This window comes from Oryctolagus cuniculus, chromosome 4 (assembly GCF_964237555.1).
Source record: "Oryctolagus cuniculus chromosome 4, mOryCun1.1, whole genome shotgun sequence".
Classification (NCBI taxonomy): Eukaryota; Metazoa; Chordata; class Mammalia; order Lagomorpha; family Leporidae; genus Oryctolagus; species Oryctolagus cuniculus.
Genome location: NC_091435.1, coordinates 73835464 through 73862138, shown reverse-complemented (window position 1 = coordinate 73862138; position 26675 = coordinate 73835464). Strand labels below are relative to the sequence as shown.

At 37.9% G+C, this 26675-nt stretch overlaps 2 long non-coding RNA genes across 3 annotated transcripts in view; both read left to right on the top strand.

Moving 5' to 3' along the window:
* LOC138849286 (uncharacterized) overlaps positions 1–26675 on the top strand; it is a 391413-nt gene that overhangs the window by 81149 nt on the left and 283589 nt on the right. The window lies entirely within an intron of this gene.
* Positions 1–26675, top strand: part of LOC127493979 (uncharacterized) — a 143535-nt gene that overhangs the window by 10541 nt on the left and 106319 nt on the right. For both annotated transcript variants that reach the window (XR_007924659.2, XR_011387895.1), the window contains exon 1: positions 1–26675. This exon is cut by the window's left edge and continues 10541 nt beyond it; it is cut by the window's right edge and continues 23699 nt beyond it. This is a non-coding gene — a long non-coding RNA (uncharacterized lncRNA).

Sequence of the window (26675 nt, the reverse complement as noted above, 5' to 3'; positions counted from 1 at the left end):
CCACACATGTAGTATTTGCTCAGCATCCATTCATTCAACTGAAAGCAGGTGTCATAGTATCCACTAGGTTGTACCACATGCCCTGCACCAAAGTCCCCTGCTAAGAAGAGCGAAAGCTGTTGCAGGCAGCAGTTGTCGGTTCCTAGCTGATCTGCCTGCCCACTGCTTGGAGCCAGTGTTGTGCCACAATAGGTTAAGCTACCATCTGTGATGCCAGCATCCCATATGAGTACCAGTTCGAGTCCTGAACTGTTCCACTTCCGATCCACCTCCCTGCTGATGTGCCTGCGAAAGCAGAGGAAGATGGCTGGAGTATTTGGGCACCAGCCAGCCACATGGGAGGATCAAATGTAGGTCCAGGGCTCCTGGCTTTGGCCTGGCCTAGGCTTGTCTTTTGTATTTGGGGAGTGAACCAATGGATCGAAGATCTGTCTCTCCCCATATCTCTGTCTTTGTTTCAAATAAATCTTAAAAAAAAAAAAAAAAAAAAAAAAAAACAGGGACGTTGCTGGAATGTGTTGGTGTAGAGCTGCTCCACCATGCCACTCCCATTGCCTCACTTTCCAGAGCACTGGCCCGGCTCAGTGCACCACTGTTCACCTTTGCTGACAGGGGCCCATTCTGCTGCTGGCAAAGGGATTGGCACACACAAAGCCGTTTCTCTCAGTTGGCTTCACAAATGAAATGAACTTGCTGTGGTCTGAGCAGCTTCACCACATGTTACCATATTGTTGCCCAGGGAGAGAAAACATCCTTTGCTCCGCCATATGAGCCTGTTCTCCAAGCCTGTGGAGGCTGCCTTCTTCACAAGTTTGCTAAGATTTCATTGGGTGTGAGACTTTAACAACATGGTCTCAAAATCAAAATACCCGTTTAACCAAACATAATACTTTAACACAGTAAAGGAGAGGAAATGTCTCTTCACAGATCTGTTTTCTCTGAAAAGTTTTACTGCCAGTTTAGGAAATACCAAAAACTGCGGACATAGAAGCAGAAGGTCTTCATTTAAGGTATAGCTCTGTCACTTTGCATTATGACTTAGAAATTCTTTTCAAATATAAATGTCAATGCTAATAAGTAATATTTATTTCCTTTTATCAGCATTCTGACTTCTGTGATTTTTATCTTTACTATTCAGATGAGAAAACAGGCTTAGATTAAGTGATTTTTGCAAGATCACAGAAGTAGTAAGAATCAGAGTTCAGATGTCAGCCATGTTTGAATGACAGCAGAGCCCTCACTCTTTACCGCTCCCCTCTGCTTTTTTTCCTGTGTGATCTAGACTCCATAGTTACTCTTATTTACTTTAACATTTGGACAATCACTTCCCCTATGTTAAGTCTTTGGTTTAGATAATATATTAAAGAGGGTTTGTGTTGTTACGGTTGTTTCAGCATTATTGTTAAATGCAAGATGTAAGAAATATGTGGGAAATATTTCATCACTGATATTGTGTAGGGGATGATTCTTTGCTACCAACAAAGGGAAGTAAAATTTCCCTTACCCCACAGGGCACTGAAACTTCCAAAATAATTTAGATATTCAAAGACCCTACAGAAACAGCATCAGTGTTAGCACTTTAAAATTAATCACTTATTAGGATAAAACAAACAGAGCAGATTGAGTTTGGGTAAAAAAAAAAAAAACTTTCCTCCATTTTCTCTAGGCTCTTCTTGATAAAGCAATTCATGCAATAAGAAATCATTTTTTCCCACTTCCTCTTACTTCCCATGAGAGCATTGGGCATCTGTGTCACTTTTCAATGGGCCATTCAGTCTTAATTATTCTTCACTCCATCATGGATCTTCAAATGACAAATGCAGGCTATATTTAGGTACTTTTTATATGCATCCTGTGTAATCACTCCTCACTGCCCCCCCCCACGTGCTCACATTTAACCGTTTTTAAACGTACACACTCACAGCAATCTATAATACTTAATGTGTAAGACCAGTTTGTAACAGCACACAAATGAGTGTTAATCTTTAATATGAAACCCACTTTATTCATAAAATAAGTTTCTTTGCATAGCTAGAGGGAGAGGAGGTTATTTTACTATAAACAGATGGTGAGGGGCTGGCGCTGTGGCATAGCGAGTAAAGTCACTGCCTGCAGTGCCAGCATCTCATATGGGCGCTGGTTCATGTCCCGGCTGCTCCACTTCCAATCTAGCTCTCTGTTGTGGTCTGGGAAACAGTAGAAGATGGCCCAAGTCCTTAGGCCCCTGCACCCACATGGGAGACCCGGAAGAGGCTCCTGGCTTCAAATTGGCTCAGCTCCAGCCATTGCGGCCAATTGGGGAGTGAACCATAGGATGAAAGACCTCTCTCTCTGTCTCTACTTCTCTTTCTCTCTGTGTAACTCTTAACTTTCAAGTAAATAAGCAAATCTTTTAAAATAAATAAACAGATGGTGCTTGTCTTATAACCATGCTATTCACCTTACCTATTCTGTCCATCATGCTTATGTGATGGACTTTAGAAGTATTCCTTCAATCTAAGGGGCTGTTCCCTTGTTATAGCCTTATGGGAGTCATCAGTCCAAAATGTGATCAGGCAGCATTCTTCCTCAACACTATGTAGCTCACATGTCCCATAGCCTGCAAGTATTCTCTACTGTGACATTTGAGGTTTGCTTCTGTGTCAAAACATACCTGATCACTTCCTACCTTCTTGGGGTCTTGCCCTGTGCAGTTCTTATTTGTTGAATGTAGTTCTCTGTTTTTCATTGCAATGGGTGGCTAACTGGATGCCTCATTCCAAAGACAAGTGATGTAATCCACCAAATATTGTTGATATTGGAAGCATGTGAAGAACCACTGAGCCTCTCTCATTGATCAGACATGACTTTGGGTTCTCCTTGATGAGTGAGACCAGTGATGGGAGGCTTCATGGGACTCAGACTTAGCATGAAGAAAGAAAGAGTACATTCTTTATACTTGGAGCAATAAATTATAATTATATGCAGAATCCACAGTTTGCAGTATTTCTGTTGAAACTTTCATATAGACTATCTCTTTAACACAACCACCAATATTGGAGAGATAATTTACATATCATCATCACATAGGTCATGAAACTGATGGTCTTCAAAATTAAGTCACTTAAAACAGCTAGTAATGAGTAAATCCTGGAATGAGGTAAGAAATAAGTGTGTGAAAAGGAAAACTCTTTGAGTATTTGTAGTAAAGGGTCTATCAGTCAAGTTATTCCTTCTATCTAATACTGTTTTTTTTCTTACATGCTGTTTCCTAAATGTCCCTGCAAAGTTATTCACTCTCATATTATAATTTGACACTACAATTTGCTCCTCCATAGAAGAACTTACATTTCATTCTTTCTCTGATCTTACTCTCTCCCTCCCCATACTGTGTTCCCATAGGATTTTATCCTTATTTTTAAAAACACTTACCATGCTGTATGCAGAAATATTATTTAGGCATTTGTGAACAGCCTGGGTTCCTTGTAGGATAGAATTAAGTTTTATCCATTTTTGTTTCCCCTTCATGGTCTTTGATTATTTAAGGGGTGTTCTGTAAAACTTTAAATGAATGAGAGAATCCTACAAAATGGATTTTTAAAAAAATAGACAAAGACATAATGAAATTGCCTATTTATAACTTCATCCAGAATGCTGAGATTAGAAAGGGTCAGATGTCGTTTGATCTTTAATGACTAGTAACAGTTAGCAATGGACATTTTAGTGGAGAAAATGCTTTTTGCTTCATGATACACATGATTTCCATCCTCCTTCTGCTGTGTCATTATTGATGAAGTTTTATCACTCTTTACGGAAGCAATCAATCCCATTTCTATTGCTGCCCAGCTAGCTGCTGCAGTTCTTATGTTGACCTCTCACGCTTAAGGTTCTATTTAGCATTAGGACCCCTTCAGATAGACTTGCAAAGTGCTTGGTGATTAGATCAGGAGACTGGTTTCAAGCGTTCTATTTTTATCTCTATCACTTCCCTTATTGTGTCACCTTGGACGAAACACTTAGTCCAGGTTTACATGTAAGGTTTTTTCACTTAAAAACCATGTCTCGTGATAAATTCTCATCCAGACAGTAGAAAGCAATTTTCCTAAGTGCTTTACTTAATTGGTTTCCATCCACATGTGATCCTCCAAGGCTGTACTTACACATCCCATCATGCAATATTGCCTCCATAACTCTCTGCCTCTCAGGAAGGTACATGTCTCTGGTAATTTGTTTGTGGCTTCTGGGTTCATTCACTGATGCTGGCTGTTTATTGCCAGTGCGCAATCCTTTTTGGGCAGAAAGCAAGACATTTCTTTTTAGTAATATGAGTCCTGTAAAAGCAACATTTGCATTTTCAAAAATGCTCAATTACCTTAAATTAGCACCCAAGACTGAAATTCTGACCCGTGGAATATGTACCCTTCTATTAGGAAGCAATATCCTTATTCACTGAAGAGGGTACACAGCTTTCAGGGTAGAAGCTTGTTGGTTAGGAGCAGAAGTCCTGCTGGGAAGACCACTCCCCTGTCTCCCCTTTACTATTGGTAATAAGGCTGAGGCATGTGGGAGAAAAAAAGAACCCCTGGTGTGTTGTTTCTATGACTTGTATGTAGACAAGTTGAGTGCTGACTCAGCTAACTACGTTTAACAGGGGCAGGAGTGAGTGAGTTAGACTCAGGGAGATGATAACTAGAAGAAAAGAACAAGAGCTGAGATGAATTAGTATCACCTAGAAGTTCTGTGAAAGATTTTCCTTGGCTATAAACTTCAAATAATTTTCCCACTTGTTTCTAAAGTTGTCCGTGACACCCTCTGGTTCTCTTGAGTCTTTCTGGAGGTGTTGTGTCATCCAGCTGCCTGAATTAAGGGTGGTGTCCTTAGTCACAGAACAGAGCAAGAATGTCGGACTTCTGACCCTGGTGTCCTTCACTCCAGCTCTCATAGTCGAGAGTGGAGTTTACTGGCAACTGCAGTGAATAGTGAAGGGTGCCGGAGGCAGAGGGCAGAGGAGAGGTATCTGTTGTCAGAGAGCTGGCCTTTGTCCCATGCGATTACTAAACGCATGAATTCAAGTAAAGCAAAACATAAAATCACATTTATTCTTTGCTTCAGTCTGTAGATCAGTGAAAATGGATTTTCTCAGGAATACTTAGTTAAACGTCTGTGTGTTTCCATGAGAGTATTCAACAAAGGAGATGCAAAGTGTTCCTCAAATATACAGAAAAAAAGAATATGGCCTGATTTTGTACCACTGTATATTAGCTGTCTTTAAAAAGACAAGAGAAATACATACTAGATTTATATTATAGTAAATATTTATATTCTATATTCTGATATTTTGAAGGACCTTTAAGTACCACTTTGGTGAAAATGCTAAAGATCTCTCTTGAGCTCACTTAGAATGGAACCTGCTGGTGTGTTTTGTCCCAATTTGTTTGGTAGTCCCCTTGCATATACCTTGGTTGACTCCTTTCGTGTCCTTATTTCTAAAAGGTGATATTGGAAAGAGTTCATCGGTATCTGTCAAATGTTTGACCTTAGAAGCTGATTGATGAGTATACTTCTTTGACTAATGGAGTTATTTATTTCTGATATGGTTTTAATCCTGTTCTTTAACCTGATTGATGAGAAGGTATGCATAATTGAAAACTAAAGAAACACTGTGTCTTTTAATGATGGATAGGATGGGCATTATCTTGGGCATGATTTAATATGAAAGATAATATTTGGTAGGCAAGCCAATGAGTTATGATTAGAATTGAACTTTTGGAATATTAATACTTAACAATACATGGTAACACATTAAATAAATAAGTAGAACACACTTGGAAACTGAAATGCCTTTATTAAATAAATAAAGAGAACATCTTCCTCTGTAATGAAATGGCTGGTGAAACTTTCACACTGTCAAAATAAGATATCCAAATGTAACATAACTTTTAATTTTATTTTTTCAGTTAAAATATATAAAGTATAAAATAATGACCTCCCTACTTGTACCTACTATGAAGTAATTTCTACTTTACCTTAGGGACAAGACAAAGCATGCATTCATTCTAAATTCATAGAATATTTACTCTGCAAATGATAGTAGAGACTGTAATATTGAAGGAAGACATTGTCCCTTCCTTTCTTCAGTGAAAAAGTGGTCTCATGGGTGCATAAGAAATTGTATTCTAGAAAGTCTTGAGTGCTATGAGCGAGTTTGCTTGTGGGTTCAAAAGATTTATTCTAACACCTAAGGGGTGTTTTAAGAAGAGATTGACTTTGAACTGGCTTTGAAAACCTGTAATTTGAGCTAGCAGATAGAAAGATAAGAGAAATACTTGCAATTGTATTTTAGAGTACTTTTTTTATTACACCAGGAGATTTGAAGTGTGTTTGATAGACATTAGTAAGCCAATGAGTGTGTTTGAGAATAATATGATCAAAGATATAAAGAAATTTGATAACCACATGTAGGTTGAATTTTAAAATGAAGAAATTTTGGAAACAGAATTACTAACTGATGGACATTTAAAATAATTTGGGTGACAGCTTCTAAGGTATGAATTTGTGTGGTAGATGTGGGAGTGAAGAATTAGTGACAGACTGCTGGGAGGTAGGAATAGGACAACTCAGTGAAGGGAGGACCCAAAGGCAGAGTCAGGGACGACTCTGAGGCTAACTGCCTGTGTGATGATGGTTTGTTGTAGCAAACTTCTTGCAGAGCTGCAAGAGATATAGGGCTCATAGCAGCCTTTGTTACACAGTAGGTATTATAAGCGTGCAGCACCTCCAAGAGTTGCTAGGTAGATGTTACTTGAGGTGAAAACATAATAAGGTGTTTTTTTTTTAAAAAAGAAAAAATTTCTTTAAAGCTTGTGACAGCTAAGGCTCATCTCCTAATTTACACATACCGCCTCTGATGTAAAATCTTCTAGAATTATTTTCCTAAGTGCTTTATATGTTTTCTGTCTGAAAATTCTACACATATTTTTTTTAAGGTTTTGGGAATGTGGGTTTACAATAAGCTTTATGAGAGATTTATAGAGATTTTGAAAAGATTAAAGGGAAGGGACTTCATTTGGAAGTTGTGGGAACTGAGGCCAAAGAAATAAATTCCTGCCTTCATTGAACGGCAGAGACTAGCTCATGGCTCCTGGCTTCAAGTCTTTTGCTGTTTTCACAATACATATATAAGGGGTCAGCCATATGCAGTTTCAGTTTTTATGAGTCAAACTTTTAGAAAGAAATTTCTAGTGAGAAAATATTTAATAAGGGTGAAGTGCATGACTGCTTATACACAGACTGAAATTTCTGTAATAAATCTAATCCATCCACATATTTACTGAGGGAATAATTTCAGTGGCAAGTGGTGGGTACAGATTAAAGACTTTATTAGAAATAAAGAAAAGCAATAAATAACATCGATGGCACATTTATTTGGAAGACAGCAAGAAGCTCTTGCAAGCATTATTAAAGTTTGAGAAACGCAAATTGTTTAGTTTTTAAGGTCATAGATCCAAACTAATAAATCATTACTACTATAAATATGTTAAATTTTAAAAATATCAAACACATGCATTTGGAAGCATAACATAAAGTAAAAGTTCTTTGGAATGAGGAGCCACAGGAAGATATATATCTTCTCTGGAATAAAGGCAAAATGCATATTGTTGTAGAAAAGTATTAACATCAATGCTCAGTAGGCCAAGGGTTGGGTACCCAATTCACCAAGATTGTTAGGACACTGTTATGTGGGAGATGGCAGAGCCAATGCATAGCAAGCATCAGTAGATTAATCCTAACATCAAAACTCAGAGCAAGATCCAGAAGGCATTAGACAAAGGGACCAAAAATATGTGGGTTGTTGGTAAAGAATTGCTGATTTTATATTTCCTTTAGGAAATGGAATGTTTATGTCTCTGATAGAAGTGGTTCCTCCTTCTTGATAAACATATATCTAAGATACATGTCTGTATGTTATGTATGTAGACAGTAAGAGAGAGGGGGATAGGGATAGATAGAGTATGGGAAGGGGGCAGCGGGGAGAGAAGAAAAGAGGGCAAGAGAGAGACCATGGCCAAGGAGAGCATGCATGAGAGAAGCCTGGTTTTCTTACATATGCACCTATAAATACATATTTTAAAAAATATTCACTGTTCATTCAGTGAACATTTATTATGCACTATTTTTTGCATTGTCATTTTATGCTAGAAGAAACAAACACAAATCAAATGAGACAAAACTAAGAACCTGAGAGATACATACTCTAATATTACCAACCAGAAAAGTAAATCCTGGAGAAGAGAAGCAAAATATACAAGTTCACATGCCAGTTGAAGGCAGATCTTTTCTTTAATCATTCCTTGCTACTGAGTTGTATCTCAAATGGAATGCTCCAATCCTTCAAAGCGAATAAAATATGTTGTACTTCAACACAAAGTAAACCACTGGGGCAGTCATGGGGCCATAGGAGCGTAGCCGGGAACTGGCGAAATAGAAAAATCACGTATGGGGTTGTTATAACAACACATATAGGGCCTTAGAATGGTCCTAACTGTGCTAGCACCTTGCATCTCACTAACACGAAACCAGAGCAGAGCAGATGGTGCTGATTTTATACTTTCAAGAATTAAGCATTTCTCCTATCTGCCCATAGTGTAGGAACATAAGCACAGCCCTTGGTAGGGATTAGGAAACCAGGGCATTGGTGCTGGCTAAGCCAGTAATTGGCTGTGTGACCCTGGACATACCTTTTCACCTTTCTGACCCTTAGTTTCTTCATTAAGTAGAACGGGCAGAAGACATTTTAAGGTCCCTGTTATCTCGAAAATGTTAAGAGTTCAAGAGTGAGGGTGCATTTTCCCTATTAAATCTTACCACGTCTCATGAAGCTGATGTTGACTGAAAAGAAGATGCTGACAGTGTGAGTTTTATGTGGCTGCCCAGGATTTGTCCATCCGTGTCTACGTTTGCAGATTCCCAGTCCCTTCCTAGCCACGTTTCTGTGTCTCAACATGCAGACTGCTCCTCCTCCTGGAGAGGAAACTGACTTTCCCAACTTCCTCTGCAGCTGGTGCCGCAGCCTAGGATCTGCACTTTGGGAATCAAATGTCCTAAGCTATGTTTTTCAGTTAAATACTTCAAGAAGCAAATGGTGCAAAATCTCTCTCTCGAGAGGCAGCCTTTTTTCTCTGCATCAGAACCAATTCTTCTGAGGTGTAGTTTGGAGCATTTTGTCAAGGCAACCTCCAGCCGTGTTCTCCAGCTTATCATTCATTCTGTGAGCTACTGAATTTATTTTTTACAAAACACCAAATTTGCCCTTCAAAGCTTACATCCAGTTTGTCACCTACTTCTTTCAGATCACTTGAACATTTACACCATTAAACTTTCCGTAATACTCTGTTTCATTTTGTTTTGTCAGTCAGACTGTGAATAATTAATTGTGTCCCTTTTTTGTGATTTAAATAAGCAATTAGACTTTTAGCTCCGGAGAATCAATTATTTCCCATGCTGTTTAATAGAATCTTTTTTAGTATTCCTCTAAGCCTCAACTCTTGAAGAGCACTTGTATAACTTCCTGATCAGAAAAATGAAAATGTATCTTCCATCTGGGAATGGGAGGTAATGCAGGTGAATTTTCTGAGTGTGCTTTTTTCTCCTTTCTCTCTTCTCCAAGTTGCATTTGACTCCAGGCACTTTTTTTAAGACTTATTTTATTTATTGGAAAGAGTTAAATGGAGAGATCTTCCATCTGCTGGATTGGCTGGTCCAAAGCCAGGAGCTTCCTCTGAGTCTTCAATGTAGGTGTAGGGACCCAAGCACTTGGACCATCCTCCACTGCCCTCCCAGGCATTTTAATAGGAAGCTGGAATATAATTGGAGCTGCCGGGACTCGAACTGGTGCCCAAATGGGATGCTGGTGCCACAACACTGGTCCGAGTGTGCCTTTTGAACTAATTCTTTCCTGTACTTTTCAAAACTGCCTTCAGCTCTTGCTACCACATTTTGCTCTCTTGACCTTTAAATCTTGGTCATTCCCTGTGACATGGTAAAGATTGGACAATGAAACTGATTATGACAGTACTGAATGATACCAGGGGGCCTTGTGAAGAATTACGTTTTCAACATAAAATGTTGGAGATGAATTGATCAGAGAAGAAAAAAAATCATGAAAAAGTGACTCCAGGGAACCTATTAAAGAAGATATATTTATATAACCTGACTCATTGCAAAGGATAGCTACAGAAAATTTTTCATATAGCTGTGAATATATAAATACAAATAAGATTATATAACCCAACACAAGGGGGCAGAGTTACATTTTTATGGAGTAAACATAATGTGTTTAGTGCAATAGCTCTTAGATAAACAACGAATGGTCTACAAGCTGGAAGAATGAGAGCGTGAAAAAATAGCACTGCATTTCCACATCACCTTTCCTTTAAAACTTCTCCCATCATCAGAATTCTCAGATCACCTCATAAAGAAGTTTCTTCTGTTCCTGATTTACAACAGGAAAGTCAGAGACATAAAAGATTATTGTCTAGCTAAATTTATATTGGCAGATCCAAGATTTCCTCATCTTAAAGTTCACTGTTTGTCCAAGAGAATAATCTACCTTTCTTACATGGGTATATTGATACAATGTGTTGTGCATTCATAATGCCTGCCCTATAGGAGTTAGCTACTTAATGAGGAAGGCAGGACCAACATACTACAAGTATCTCTTATCCATACCAGGGAGATAGAGCTAACCCGGCACACGTAGAAGAAACTATACTCACATGCCTATTTCTGTGTGCATGTTTATATATTTAACATACTCTGACAAACATATAGATGAATATAATTAGACCAGAATGTTTTTTGAATTAACTTTGAATAAAGATGTAAAGGCAGTAAGAGGCACAGTGCCGCCAGAACCCGATGAACCGGATCTCCTTCGGGCATGGGAATGCAGCACTGTTCAGCCAGGATTTGCCATGCATGGTGTTCCACATCAGTGTATTGCTATCACCACTGCATGGGATCTGTGGGGCAACGGACGTTTACTCATGCTCCTGATTTTAGGTTATGCCCTGAAGCCTTGTTCCTAACAGCCTCACACCTGTGCATATTGCTGGTCTCTGCCTGAATTTGATTGCATGTGAGGGCCTAAGACGACGAGCTTCTTCAGTGCCCTATAGATCCCAGTGCTTGTACTGCAGGGAGTCCTGCAGCAACACTCCAATCCACTGAAGCGTGTTCCCTGATGTATGATGCACTTTGTTTTAAAAATGTGGTTTCCATGGACATTTTTCAAGCCCTGAAGACAACCTTCAAGCATCCACTGAGACTTAGCAGCTGACTTGCTTCACATTTGGTGTGAGGTGGAATTAAAACTCGGCTAGCAACGGCAATACTTGAATACTGTTGGAATGCAACAGCATTGTATCACAAAATGGATTGTTTTGGATGGTTGCTAGTGCTTCGTGCCAGGTCGAGCAGGAACTGTGAAGGATCATATTGTCCACGAGAGACAGTGGGTCGTCACATACCCATGAAGAGCTGCCCCTAGTCCTCTTCTCAGTCCAACACGAATGCCTCTTCTCTTCTCAATTCTTCCCACACACATATACTAGAGGAATGAGTCTCCCCCTCTGCAAGGGAGTTGGGGAGTTTAAGAACTTTAGACAAATAACCAGCATCTGTGTGCACCAGGTCAAGTAGCAATCCTGCAACCCTTGCCAGCTGTTAGGCCTTTGTGTCTGAGGAGCATTGTAAGCAATCAGCTGCACAAAGGGTGAGCTAGAATTGCTGTCTAGGCTATGGAGGATAATAGAAAATAAAGGAGGGAGAGGAAACAAGACTTTTCTGTTTTCTGGGATCAGCATTTTCTGAAACGGAACCCAAGATATGAACACAGTGACTCATGCATTTTAAATGTATGTAGGACGTTGATGCGAGGCGTGTGAGTGTTGAGGTATTCTAGTCCTGTGCAGTCCGGAAGGAGGACAGGAAGTGGCATGCAGATTTTCTCAGCCAGGGGCAGAGAGTCAGGATGAAAACCTGACTGAGGGAGAAAGGTGTGAGATAACTAATCTTTACTAAATTATCTCAGAATCCTTTTAGATTTCGTGGGTGTAGGATAACTCACTTTCTGCCACAGTGCCAAGAGGCAGCTTCAAGAGACAAATTACAGATGATGGGATTGTTCATAAAGTTGAGGAAAATGGCACTCTGATATTGGCTGAGATGTAAGGGAAAGAGTTTAAATAGAGAGAAAAGCAAAGTGATCCTCAGGATCGTAGGATCTGCCCATACCAAAGCAATGAGTTAAAAAAAGGGGGGGGGGGGAGGAAAGTGATCCCTTTTGCATGAGGAATGAAAACAGTCAGGTATGAACTATGCACTTACACTTAATCATACACCAACACATTCCTTATCATGGGGAAGAGGAATTCTGTCTATCTTGTTATTTTAAATCCATAGTCCTCTGTGCAATCCCCTGTGTTAGTTCAGGTCATCATAGAAACAGATGCCAAGACAGAAGTGGAAGGGCTCCATGGTGAGAAGTGCTTATGAGGGATAAATGGAAACACGCAGACAGAGAAGGGAGACACTTCAGACTGCAATGCTGGAAGGAAGGAAGAATTTTGCACAAAGGGACCTAGAATGCAGCACAGTTCTGAGGAGAATCTCTGCCAGGCTGAGTTACCAGTTAGAGAAATCCAGTAGGAGTGGGTCAGACTCAGGAGCCCCCCAGGGCTCAGGCTCTGCTCCAGGACAGCCTAGGGCGAGGTGGCCTTGGCACAAACATTGGCAGCAGCCAGGGATTTTAGTCAATTCTTCTCTTTGAAAGGGCAGATCCTCTAGAAAAGACAGCTGAGTGACTCATTTCTACTGCCTCCATGCAAGCGCTCATTGTATTTTTGTTGAATTTATTAAGCTGGTTAAAGCCAGTCTGTGGTGAAAGACTAGTCCTCCTACACACACAATCTTCACATTCTCTACCACCATGAAATGTCATCCATTCCTTCTAAGGACTGCTCTCACTGGATTCCACTTACAGACAGATAATGGTGGAATAGTTGTCCTGTTCTCTCTCTGATATCAACTGTAATCTTAATATATTTGAAATTTCTCTCTCTAGCCAAGACTACTGTACTGAACTTCAGCTTTTTATATCCAATTGCCAACTGAACACTTCAAGGGAAATACAGTTATCTTCGTATACCTCTACCTATGAAATACATGAAATTTATTCTCCTTAAATTAACAAAAAACTAAATCAGATTATCCAAATTGAATTATTTACTTCATGTCCAACACTGTCACTTATAATTCATAACCAACATCTAATTTTTCTGTCAGTAAAATATCACTGCTGGATTCTTTTTATCTCCATTGCTTTCTGATTCTGCCCTGTTCAGTGTTTTCTAGTTTCTCACCAGGACCATGTTAATAGACACCTTGTTTTTCTACTGGTCATGAGCATTACTCATCTCTAATTTATCCTGTTCATAATCATCTAAAGTAATCTTTCTAAATAAAATATGATTATGTCACTCTCTTGCCTAAAAATACTTATGATAAAATTTCGTTCTGTAAGATGACAAAGAAGGCCCTGCCTTCTTGTACCTCCTGTCTCTCTTCCACATACATTGTATGTCCAGCTTTGGGGAAAGATTGACATTTGCTACATGAATGCCCTTGAATACTTCTATTCTTGTATAAACCCACCATCAAACTAGCATGAAGTCGAGTGCTATGGTTTGGATATGGTTTCACAATGTCCTCCAAGGTTTCTAGTGTTATGATTCAGTCCTCAATGTGATACATTAAAATAGTGGAAATGTAATTGGACAATGTGGACTACCTTAGCTGCTTGCCCTTTCTCTGTAACTCTATTTTGGAAAACCTGTGGTTATCCATCAAATATGTCTGCCTATATCATTGTTTGTGATCTTTGTTTTTCTTGTTTTTTCTTCCCAAATCAGCTGTGAGTTCTTTGAGGGTTTAGACCATGAGCCTAAGCTATTTTATGGGATGCAGGATGATGTTTGCATGTGGTAGTTCTCAATTAAAGATTGTCAAGTGAATACTAAATAAAAATCAATTGAAGAAGAATACGGTTTGGTGATAGTGAGGAATGAGGCAATCGATTGGAACAGAACGATAATTTCCCTGAGAGTAGGTTCCATTGGTAACGTAATTTGTCTAAATGGCAGGGTTGAGTGATACTGGCAGCAAATTATCATGCCTAGCACTTGGCCTCATAGTCTCCTAGGAAAATGAGTTACCAGTAGCAAGTGAACAGGATAGAAGGACGCTCCCTTGTGGCAAAAACAGTGTCACTGCAGCCCTTCTTTCATTTATTAAAGTACACTGTGTGTAGTGAGGGAAAACATCAAGGAAAAATACGGAAGCTTCACATAAAGTAAAAGTCATTAGAGCTCAAGGTTACTCATTAAGATCTGAAGTAAAATATGTGGAGGGGAGACAAATGTGCTCTGAGCTTGAAAATCTATATTCATTCAGTGACAGAAGGGGTCATATAATGTGGGTAATTCACTGTCAGTGTTAGTTTACACCAAGTACAGCGAATTTGCAAATCAAAGTAAATTTGGAGGTGATTTAGAACAAACAGGAATAATTTTTTGAATTCAAAGAAATGATGCCCGAGAGTACAAATTGCCCTTCAGCTATGACTGTATTTGATTGTGATATAAGATACTCTTAATCAAAACAGATGCTTTTGAACATGTTAAATGGGGTTTATTAAGTTTTTTAAGACTTTGAGGCCTCATCAGGCCTAATGTTAGTTCCAGGAACAAAGGCATGAGTTGGAATTCACTCTTGTTAATGAACTGCTGTCTCTGAATCTGGGCAGATGGAAGGAGATTGGAGCAGTGACCTGTAGGTACATGGAAGAAAGTCACAGGCATAATTTGAATGTGAATGGAAAGTCCTCCCTTAGCCCTCCATGCATGTGGAAGGAGAAGGGAGACACAAATCTCTTGTCCCCCACCCCACCTGCAAATATTCTCTTTTCCATCCTCTCTTCTCTCCCTTTAAGACTTCTTGCTGCACAGTCAGGCATCATTAAATGGCAGGGATATATTCTGAGAAGTGCATCATGAGATTATTTGTCCTGTGAGCATCCTAGAGTGTACAGCGTTTACACAAACCTAAGTTACAGAGTCCAGCACACCCTTAGGCTGTATATGCAGCCAGTAGCTCTTATAGGCTACGAATGGCATGTTACTTTACTCATTGCTATAGGCAACTGAAACAAAATGTCACTTATCCGTTTAAACATAGAAAAGACTGTAAAAATTCAGTATAATAGATCAAGATGGATGGAGCACTTACTATGAATAGCGCTTACAGCACAGGTAGGTGCACTTGGGTGCATCAGTGAGTGAGGGTGGGTGACTGTGAGGCCTGTACACCACTGTAGGCTTTATAAGCACTGCTCCCTTAGGCTACATTAAATTTATACTAAGAAAATTACTTTCTTCAGTAATAAACCTTAACTTGGCATAATATTTTTAACTTCATAACGTTAATTTAAAATTTTTTTTATTTTGTAATATCACTTAGCTTAAAACATAAACACATTTTACATCTGTACAAAAATATTTCTTTTTCATCTTATTCTATAAGCTCTTTTATGTTTAATTTTTACTTCTTCTGTAATGGTGCTACACTTGGATTTGAGGAACACTGGTTGAGATTTCTACAAATAAAAAACCCAGCCAACTTCAAAATGGCTAAAACATGAAGTAAGCTATAAGATAGAAATATGTGGGAAAGTATATCTCTTCTTCACAATAAATAAGTAGAATTAGATTTTTTTAAGCTAGCGATTTTTCTCTAGTTTGAATTAATTTGAGTTTATCCATGAATACAGGACTCAGAAGTCCTATACTGATGATAGACCTGTTACCTGAGTCTTTTTCATTCACATATTCTACAAACACATATTTACTGTCTATTTGATTCATCACTGATGGACCAAAAATAAAATAGAGTATAGCTTTCCCAAACAGGTTACTCAGAGTGTAAGGCAAAACTTTTCAAAGTGTTAGGTTGCTATAGAGATATAGATTCCTTTAGATTCTAAAGAGTCATGGGTAAGTCTTCAGCAGCAGCCAGGAATCTTCATCCTTTATGGACTCCCTCTTGGAATCAGTGGAAAGATGCATATGTGACTTATCTGCACATAACATCAGTGTTCTCAACCATCATGGCTAATACCCCACTTCCTGATTTTCTTTTTTTTTTTAAATTTCTAATACATAACGAACTAAGTAAAATTAACAAAAATAAATTCTAAGAGTGAAATTGACATTTTGAGATTGAATGATTGTGTACAACTCTTGTCTCTACTATTGAAGAACAGTGTTTTTTTTTTTTCTTTATTTGTTGGATTCTTGGTGTAAAGTTAATGTTATAAGATAAACTGAAAGTAGATCATTGTAAAAATTAAAATAATAAGAAAGGAAGGAAGGGGTGGGAGCATGGGCAGAAGAGAGAGTAGGTGGGAAGTATAACTATGCTTCTAAATCTATAGCTGTATATATAAAATACATGAAATTTGTTCACCTTAAAATTTAAAAAGTTAGAAGAAGAAAAGCAATGAGGGGAAAACATGAACTTCAATCCCTAATTTTTATTATTGTATTCAACAAACTAAAATTATTCTGTCAAATTGCTGTGACAGTCTTTAAATCTCTACTGAGAATTTTTGTACTTATTTTGGCATAGACTGGTAAACAATTTTCAGACCAGTACTGATCTGCTAACCAAACATTGTATAGCAGTGTTTTCATTTTTGTTTAGGTTAGCACTAATTCCCTGAGATATCAATAGGGTAGAAACTGAAGGAAAGGAGTCCATGGTCAATTAAGTTTGGGAAGTACTGTAATAAAATTTCCTTGTGTTAAAACAACTTAAAATGTCTACTCTACCAATGTGTTTGTAAATGCAAAAGAATAATATAGCCTATGGGTTTTCCACAAGTTATTCAACCATGAATTTCTTTTCAACGGCTCTGATTAACAACTTTAGGAAATCAGGTTTCAGTTGAACACAATTAAGGAAATGCTGATCTAGGTAAGTTTCCTTATTTTACAGTTGAGGAACCAGAAGCCTATGGATGTCAGGTGACTTGGCTTATAGTCAAACAACTATTTCATTAACCAGTTAACTGAATACTTAATTATTTTAATTTGTAATATATTAAACAAAAGTTTAATGGGTATTTGCTATGTGTCAGGTCTCTATTAGGTGCTTTATCTTCCAAATCGATAATTATAATTATTTTGTAGACGTGTATGCCTAATCACTCAACTTAGGAACCCATGGTTCAAGTTCCTCTATGGACACGTCACTAATTTTTCTGTGTTACTGTTTTTTTATAAGCTTCGATTCTTTTTTCTAAAGTTTCTGTGCTGTTTGTAACTGAGAATGTTTTTTCTCGATGATTCTTTCTAACCATAGCCAACATTCTTGAGATTGAATAGTCATTCAGTCTGGTAAATGGTTAGTTTTGGGTATATTTTTCATTCAAGGAATATTTGCAAAGCAGTTACCATGGGTCAGGTTATATTTTATACATTTTATATATATTAACTGACTTAAATCTTATATCCAGAGTTAAAAGTCAGTATTTTTATTGTACTCATTTTAGAAATGGAAACCAAGGCATAGAAACATTAAATGTCTTGACCAAGTTCAGAGAGTTTATATTGGCAGATCCAGGACTCAACTCCAAAGTTTGGTTCAAGTGTTCAAATGTTAGGTTCACGTATGCGTCTCCTTTATGAGAAGAACCAATATGTTGATTCAGTAACAGGAATTCATCGGAATGAATGAGAGTTGCTCTGAAGAGCTCAGTGTGGTGATTAAAAGGGTTTTAAATGCTTAGAGAAATTCTATACTTTTTCAGTATCATCCATGTGGGGGGAAAACTGAAGAGATGTACCACAGAGGGTTTTCAAAGGCAGTAAGAATTGTTATGAACATATATTCAAAGATCAGGATAATTCTTAAAGCTTATCATGTCCAGAGGTCTTCAATGCATTCTAGGAGTTGGACCAACTCTGAATTTTCTCTAATAAAATAATGGTGGCACTATATTACCTACACAGGAGGGAAGAAGTCTAACAAACAGAATTAATAATTTTCAAGATTTTCTCCCATGATTTCCTTTTGCCATTCATTCAATAAAAACGATTTATTGAGTGTCTAAAATGTGTTATGTACCATGGAAAGTGCTAGATACAACATTGACTAAAACATGTTCTATGCCCTTATTCAAATCAGTCTGCTGAGAGGAGGCTTTAAAACACACAATTAAACAAACAAATGTGCTGCATATTACCTTTTATCTGCACTATAATTTATCATGAGGCAGCACATGACAGCACTTTCCTCAACATAATGTTCTGTGTATTCTCCAAGAGCACCATGATGTGTAGGTTTAAGAAGGACCCTGGCTCCCACCTTCACATTAAGGATTTACATAATGATACCCTCAACTTTGTTGCTCATCCACATCACATAGTCAAGATGTGGCCCCCAGCAACAAGTTCTAAATTGATGGCTCTTTTCACATTTATGAAATGTAGAGTCATATTTCACCTTATGGTGCCCTCAATCTCAACCTAATGGAAGATAGCTCATACTTTCTCCTTATTTATTATGAAAGAAAAATATTTTGATTTAGGGATGTTTATTACTGACCAATTTTAGTTTCTCTATTCTACCTTCCGTATAATCATATATGTGTAATTAAATTTCACCCAATTACCCATAGGTTATAAATTAATATCTTACAAATATATCGATTCAACATTTTTAAAAAGTTTTCTTTATTTATTTGAGAGAAAGAAATGGAGAGTGACAGGTAGCGATTGTTCTTACCTGCTGCTGATTCACTACCAGAATGGCTGCAAAGGCCTAGGATTTGAAAACAGAGCCTAGGAACTCAATCCAGGCATCCCACGTGGGTGGCAGGAATTCCAGGCACCTAGTGGTAACTCACATCATCATTGGTGCCTACCAGGATCTGCATTAGCAGGAGGCTAGAGTCAGGAGTGGGATCTGGGAGTTGAACACAGGCACTCTGATGTAGGATGCAGACATCTTTTTTTTTTTTTAAATATTTTTATTTATTTATTTAGAGGTAGAGTTACAATCAGTGAGAGGCAGAGACAGAGAGGTCTTCCTTCTCTTGGTTCACTCCCCAAGTCGCCACAATGGCCAGAGCTGCACCGATCTGAAGCCAGTAGCCAGGTGCTTCTTCCCCATCTCCCATGTGGGTGCAGGGGACCAAGGACTTGGGCCATCCTCTACTGCTTTCCCAGGCCACAGCAGAGAGCTGGGTTGGAAGAGGAGCAGCCGGGACTAGAACCGGTGCCCATATGAGATGCTGGCACCACAAGCAGAGGATTAACCTGCTGCGCCATGGAGCAGGACCCAGATGCAGACATCTTAACCAGCACCATGACTACTAGGCCAAATGCCTGGTCCTAGGTTCAACATGTTTAGTACTAGTATTAACAACTAAAGCATTGCAAATAAAAAGTAAAACATCGTGAAAACCAGTTTGTCTCCTAGGCTTAGTCTTCCAGCTATTCTTTTTCTAAAAATTATTTTATATATTTGAGAGGCAGGGGAAGGAGAGGTGTTAGAGAGAAAGAAAGATTGTCTATCTTCTGGCTCACTACCCAATGACTGCAAGGGCCAGCTGGGAGTGACAGGAAGAATTCTGCAGCCCAGAAATCCATGTGGGTCTCTGAGATGGGTGGCAGAGTACTTGGCCATCATCTGTTTCTTTCACAGGTATTTGATCAGGAAGCTGAATTGAAAGCAGTGCAGCCAGTGCTTGCTCTGATATGGGATGCTGGCATCACACATGGTGGCTTAACCTACTGTACCACAATGCTAGCCCCAATGCCTTATTCTTTTATTTTTAAAATTTATTTAAGGTATATTTATTTCTCCATTTTCTTGTGTTTCATATATACAGATTTAGGAACATAATGATACTTCCCTCACTACCCTCCCTGCCACCCATACTCTTATACTTCTTCCACATCCCTCTCCTATTCCCACTGTTAATCTTTACAAAGATCTATTTTCAATTAACTTTATACTCAAAAGATTAAGCCTACACTAAGTAAAGAGTTCAACAAATAGTGTGAAGAAAAAAATCACTATTCCTCAACAATTGAGACAAGTGTTGTAAACAGTGATCAAATCTCAAAATGTCAGTTTCACTTGTAGAGTATCTTTTAGATACTCTATTAGTTACCACCAATCAGGAAAACATGGTATTTGTTTTTTTGGGATTGGCTTATTTCACTAAGTATAAGTGGCTTCCAGTTGCATGCATTTTGTTGCAAAAGACAGCATTCATTTTTTAATACTGCTAAGTAGTATTCCATAGTGTGTATACACTATAATTTCTTCATCCAGTCATCTGTTGGTGGATATCTGGGTTGATTCCCTATCTTAGCTATTGTTAATTGAGCTGCACTGAACATGGGGGTACAGATAACTCTTTCATATGCTGATTTCATTTTGTGTTTGTAAATTCCCAGGAGTGGGATGGCTGGATCATATGATAGATCTGTTTTCATATTTCTGAGGTATCTGCATACAGTCTTTCATAATGGCTGCACCTGTTCACATTCCCACCAACAGTGGATTAGGGTATCTTTCTTCCTACATCCTCACCAGCAATTATTGGTTGTTGATTTCTGTATGAATGCCGTTCTAACTGGAGTGAGGTAAAACCTCATTGGGTTTTTGATTTGCATTTCCCTGATGGTTAGTGATCCTGAGTATTTTCTCATGTGTATGTTGGCCATTTGAATTTCGTATGGAAAATTGTCTTTGCAAGTTCATTTCTTAACTGGGTTGTTTGTTTTGTTCTTGTTGAATTTGTTGAGCCCTGTATAGATTCTGGATATTAATCCTTTATCGGTTTCATAGTTTGCAGATATTTTCTCCCATTTGCCTCTTCACTTTGCTGAATGTTTCTTTTGCAGTGCAGAAGCCTCTCAGCTTGATGTAATCCCATTTGTTAATTTTGACCTAGATGACCTGTGTTTCTGGTGTCTTTTCCAAGGAGTCTTTGCCTAGGCCCATGTCTTGCAGAGTTTCCCCAATGCTGTCTTGTATTTGATGGTAGTGGGTCATAGATTTAGGTCCTTGATGTATTTTGAGTGGATTTTTGTCGAAGGTCTTGTTTCATAATTCTGCACCCAGAGATCCAGTTTTCCAGCACCATTTGTTAGAGACTGCCCTTGCTCTGGGGATTGATTTTCTCCTTTGTCAAAAACAAGTTAGTTGTAGATGTGTGAATTGATTTATAGAGTTTCTATTCTGTTCCATTGGTCTAGATGTGTATTTTTTTTTTTTTTTGCCAGTACCAGGCTATTTTGATTATAACTGCCCTGTAATACATCTTGAAATCAGGTACTGTGAAGCTTCCCCATCTCTCATGTTCCAGATGTAGCTATTAACATTAGTTTAATTTATGCCCTCTCAGACTATTTTCTATCAGTTCATATACCAGTATCCTAAGTACACCTCTGTTGCCAACTTAGAAAATACACTGTGATTTTCTTAAAATAGGTGGTGTTGTAAGAAAGTAACTTTTAGCTAAGTGATTTTTCCCCCTCAGTAGTAAGATATGAATTTTACCAGGCTTGTATCTACTTTGTCCTTCCTAATTGTTTAATTATTTTGATATACTTTACTATCCAAACAATTCCCTATAGTAAACAATACCTCAAAGAATATCTTTGAGAAGTCATTTTATGCACTGGAGAAGTTTCCTAAGATGTCAGATGTAAGCTGAACAGGAATGTGGCAATGACACTGCTGATGAGATAATTAAGAATGGGCAACTAAGGCAACTATTAGCTGCCAGATATGATCACATTTTGCTGTCATGGGTCAGTTTGTTGGAGATTAACATGAAATGATAAGATTGTAGCAAAACTAAGGAAGTTTGCATACATTTAATAAATAAAACTAAAAATATTGTAAATATTTAACAGATATTTATCAAGGACTTCTCTACTTGTTGCCACTGTGTTATATATTAAAATATATCAATGCTGAACAAGACAGTTCCTTCTTTCGTGGAGCTCACACTTTAAGGAAAAGAGAATCAAACGCAAAGGTTATCACAAGTCATCTAGATTTTACTGTAGGGCTATGCATAAGTTGGTGTGGGAACTTATTGGAAGACCTCAAAGGGGAAAACTAAGGCTGAAAATCAGGGAGTTACTTCTAACTTGGGATCTGAAGGATGAGTAGAAATTACAGCCAAACTGGGGGGATGTGATAGGAAGGATATTCCATGCAGAGCAAACTGCTTGTTCAGTCACGTAGAGTGAAGAGCTATTTGTTACTTGGGTCTATGAATAGCTTAATACTACCACAGTACACATATTAAGCTACAGTATGAAGCAGGAGATGCATACTAAGTGTTAATGACATGATCTTTATTTTAATGCTATAATTTGATGATGTCAGCCAAAAATAATTTCCCTTTTGTAACCGGTCTGCATTTAATATAATCTGATGCACATGATCTTTGGTTATTTATTAAAAATTTAAGGAATATTTACAGATTCATGACCCATTGACACAATCTGATACTGAAACATAGGAAAAAAAGACAATAGTGCATGTGGCCAGCATTATGATACAATGGATTAAGCTGCCACCTGCAAAGGTGACATCCCATATGAGCTTCAGTTTGAGTCCCTGCTGCTCTGCTTCCAACCCAGCTCTCTGCTCATGCATGTGGGAAGGCAGCAGATGATGACTCAAGTGCCTAAATCCCTGCCACCCATGTGGAAGTCCAGGAGTTCCAGGCTTCTGGTTTTGGACTTGCCCAATGCAACCATTGCAGACATTTGGGTAGTGATCCATCTGGATGGATTCTCTCTTTCTCATTCTCTCTCTCTCTCTTTGCCTTTCAGATAAATAAGGAAATCTGTTTTTAAAAAGCAGAATATAGTGCAAATGTGAAGTGAAATGCAAATTCAAAAGGGGAAAAATATTTTCCATGAAATAAGTAAAAAATTTTACAGTGATTTGATTGGCATATTAGCAATATTCTCAGAGAAATAAAAAGATTCTCTATTCTTATAAACCAGTAATTTAAGTAGGAATTTTTTGAGGGTTTGAAACATTTACAGTTACCCAGTTAACTCCATTATGTATGTGGTAACCCAAACTTTAGTTATTGAATAATTTATTTTTAAAATATGTATTTTATTATAATTTTCCTCTTCTTCCTCTCTTCATCCCTTAAGCATATCTCATTATTTTGTGATTTAATGATTCTTTAATTTGCGTTTGGTCAAATAAAATATGAAACGATTCTCACAGCAGCCACTTCAGTAATCAAGATGATAATTCAATAATTAGATGTTGGAATATTGTCTCATTTGAAATAAATGTAATGTAAAATCATGTCATCTGCCCCAGATTGTTTCTAGACACCCAGTTGGACAAGTAATCAGAAAGCATGGTGAATATCAGAATATCAGAGCATCACCATGGAGAATATCAGGAGAATATTGTTTAAAAGATTTGTGGAAGAATTAGTAGGAGAAAGTAGAATGGATTTGAGCTTTGAGTTTAAGTAGTGTATTTGAAGTGGTATAGAATGTATCAATAAATGTCAAGTGGGAATTCTTTCATTCTTTTTTTGTACATATTTATTAAGTGCCTACTTGGTAGCTGTTCTAGGCACTTGTAATTCATCATTGACCAGAACAAAGATGACTGCCTCTCAGGCACATGTTAGGAACTTTTAAATTTTCATTTACCAAGGAAATGTAGCAAAAGAAGTGAAACGCATCACTTCAAAACAAAAGATCTAAGCATATGTTTTTGTGTGAACAGTTCAGTACCAGCCCCAAGTTCTTTGGGATTTATAAAATTATTTGAGTGTATATTCTCTGGATGCTTTTCTTTTTTAGATGCTTTTGCTATTGACAGCAGTAACTTGTTTCTTGAGCTCAATGGAAACATATGGCTCTTGGTGATTGAGAATTATTACTTAAATCCAATACTTTGGGCCCCAAAAGTTTAAGTGAATTACATTTTAATTGCAATACTGCTAATTATTCCTTAAAATAACAGTGATTTTGTTTTACCATGTATTTTTTTAAATTTGTTCTTATAACTCTTTGAAAATTTACTGCTCAAAAGATATAGCAATTTCTATATTAGCCATATTATTTAATTTTAGGAAAATTGAAAATTTTTGATAAGGATTAGAATATAAGGGATTTTTATGAAAATAAAAGGGTTGCAGTTATCAAATTGAAACCAAGACTTTTTTTTTTTTTTTTTTTTTTTGCAGTACCTGGAATGGGAAACTCTTTAAATAACATTGCATTCAATTAGTTCTAAAGCATATGCTTTACAAATGTTTTTGCTATTAAAAGCTAACTTTTAAATTTTTTAAGGTTTGTTTATTTATTTGAAAAACAGAATGACAGAGGGAGGGAGGAAGAGACAGAGAGAGCGATCTTGTACCCATTGGTTCTCTCCCCAAGTGTTCACAATAGCCAGGGAAGGGCAGGCTGAAGTCAAGAGCCAGGGACTCCATCTGGGTTTCTCATATGGGTGGGAAGAACCCAAGTACTTGGAACATCATCCACTGCCTCTTAAAGTACATTGTAAGAAAAGTGGATTGGAAGTGAATAGCCGAGATTTGAACTAAGCACTCCAATATGGGATACATGGGTCCCAACCTGTGGCTTAACCCACTGTACTGCAATGCCTGCCCTTTTTCAAAATTATAACTTGAAAATACTCTTTCTGATAATTGCCCAAATTAGGGATGCAATTATTATTTGGATAGACATAACTTAATTGTTGAATTCTTTTTTAAAAATATCTTAAACATTTCTATAAATAAGACAGCAGTATCTTACTACAAAATTTCTGAGAAATTTGAGCAGAGATTTAAGCCTTGACTTACTACCACCCACTCCCTCCTGGCGTTTTCATTAGAGGCATTTCTCTGTAAACTTAACATGCTAGAGAAAAACCAAAGGGAGAAAAGGGATTAATAGGAAGCTTAAGGCAAAGAAAGGTGACAAGATCCTTCAGGCATAAAATCAAATTTGCAACACTTGAAATTCCTAAGGGGATAGGAAGCTGGATAGGAGTCTAAGGTTGCATACAGAAAAGACATAATCCATAAGAAATTCTAAGTGCGAAGAAAAATAATGGCATGGGTGGAAGAAAAATAAACTACCAATAATATCACATGGTGGAAAAATAGTAGGGGATGATGTCTTTAAGGAGTGATCACTCACTCAGACACAAATACCCCTAGAGTGGCATTCAGTATTAACAGGGAGTTTTGTATTATTCATTTTTTAATGTAATATCTATCCCACCTACCCTCCGCCCACTGTATTCTCTCTAGTGTTACTGTTGATGCGCTGGCTTCTTGTCCAGTCCTACCTGCTCAAGAGTAAGCTATCCTATGCCAGGACAGGGCTGGGAAAGGACTGTGGCTACACAATCACTGACCCTGTATAATTCAGCATGTTATTTTGTATGTACCTAATAGACTTACTCAAAATCTTCACTGAATGAAAAATGACTAAATGGCAGGAAGTAAATGGATGGATGGATGAATGAAGAGAAAAGTGACTTAAAGCAGTAAGTCACATACTATGTATTGGAAATATGCAACTTAAAAGGGAGTGAATACATGACTGTAGGCAGGTTCCCTGGAAAAACATACTCTGGGGAAAAAAACCAAAGTTTTCTGGCTGTGCTGGTGAGTTCAGTTCCTCTGACGGACAGAAGGCAACCTGCCTGAGCGGAGGAAGAAGCTTAACCATTATTCAGTGCCGTGGCTTCAGCTGGCTGCACTTGGGGTTACTGGCTAGGACTTTCCACCCCTGCACATACCTGTTATTGGGCAAAGGCTGTTCCTTAAAAGCATGAATTTGGAAAGAGACAAAATTCTGTCCCCAGGATGAGAGCAGAGGATTGAGCATTTTAGTCCCAGTAAAGAGGATCTTTATAAACGCAGAACACATCTACCACAAACAACAAAAACAAACATGTTTGCTGTCTCTCTAGAGGGCAATTCTAGGTTCAGTAAATAGAAGGAATAAAATTTTCATCTCAAGATACAGAAGTGTTTTTAAGCAACTTTCATCATTTTGAAAATGCTTATAATGCAAATATCCAAAAAGAGCATAGATAGTGTTTTTGTTCTATTGTGTAAGTATTAAGCAGCAAGGTGTTGCAGGTATGGGTGTTCTAATCTCTGTTCCAGGTTCTTGTCTCTCACAGAGATAAGGATTCTCAGCTGAGACAGACATAAAGGTAGACAATGTGAGAACAAGGTTTATTTGATTGGTGAGAAAGTGAATATATATTCCTGTGTGAACATGGACCACCCCACACAGAGAAATACCCATTATGGGTGGGCCTCAGGATTGCCCAAAGAGAGAGGTGGGGAGATAGACAATAACATGAGTAGCACTCCCAAACATGATCCCTGGCAAAAACAGGGCTCTCCCCCATTTTTAGTCTCTTTATGATATAGGGGGTAAAGATTTAACATGAGTGAGGCCATCCGGGAAGCTCATGGCACCTGTATAAACTTCATGGAGTTTAATATCCATGTATCCTCATGGTGACTATCC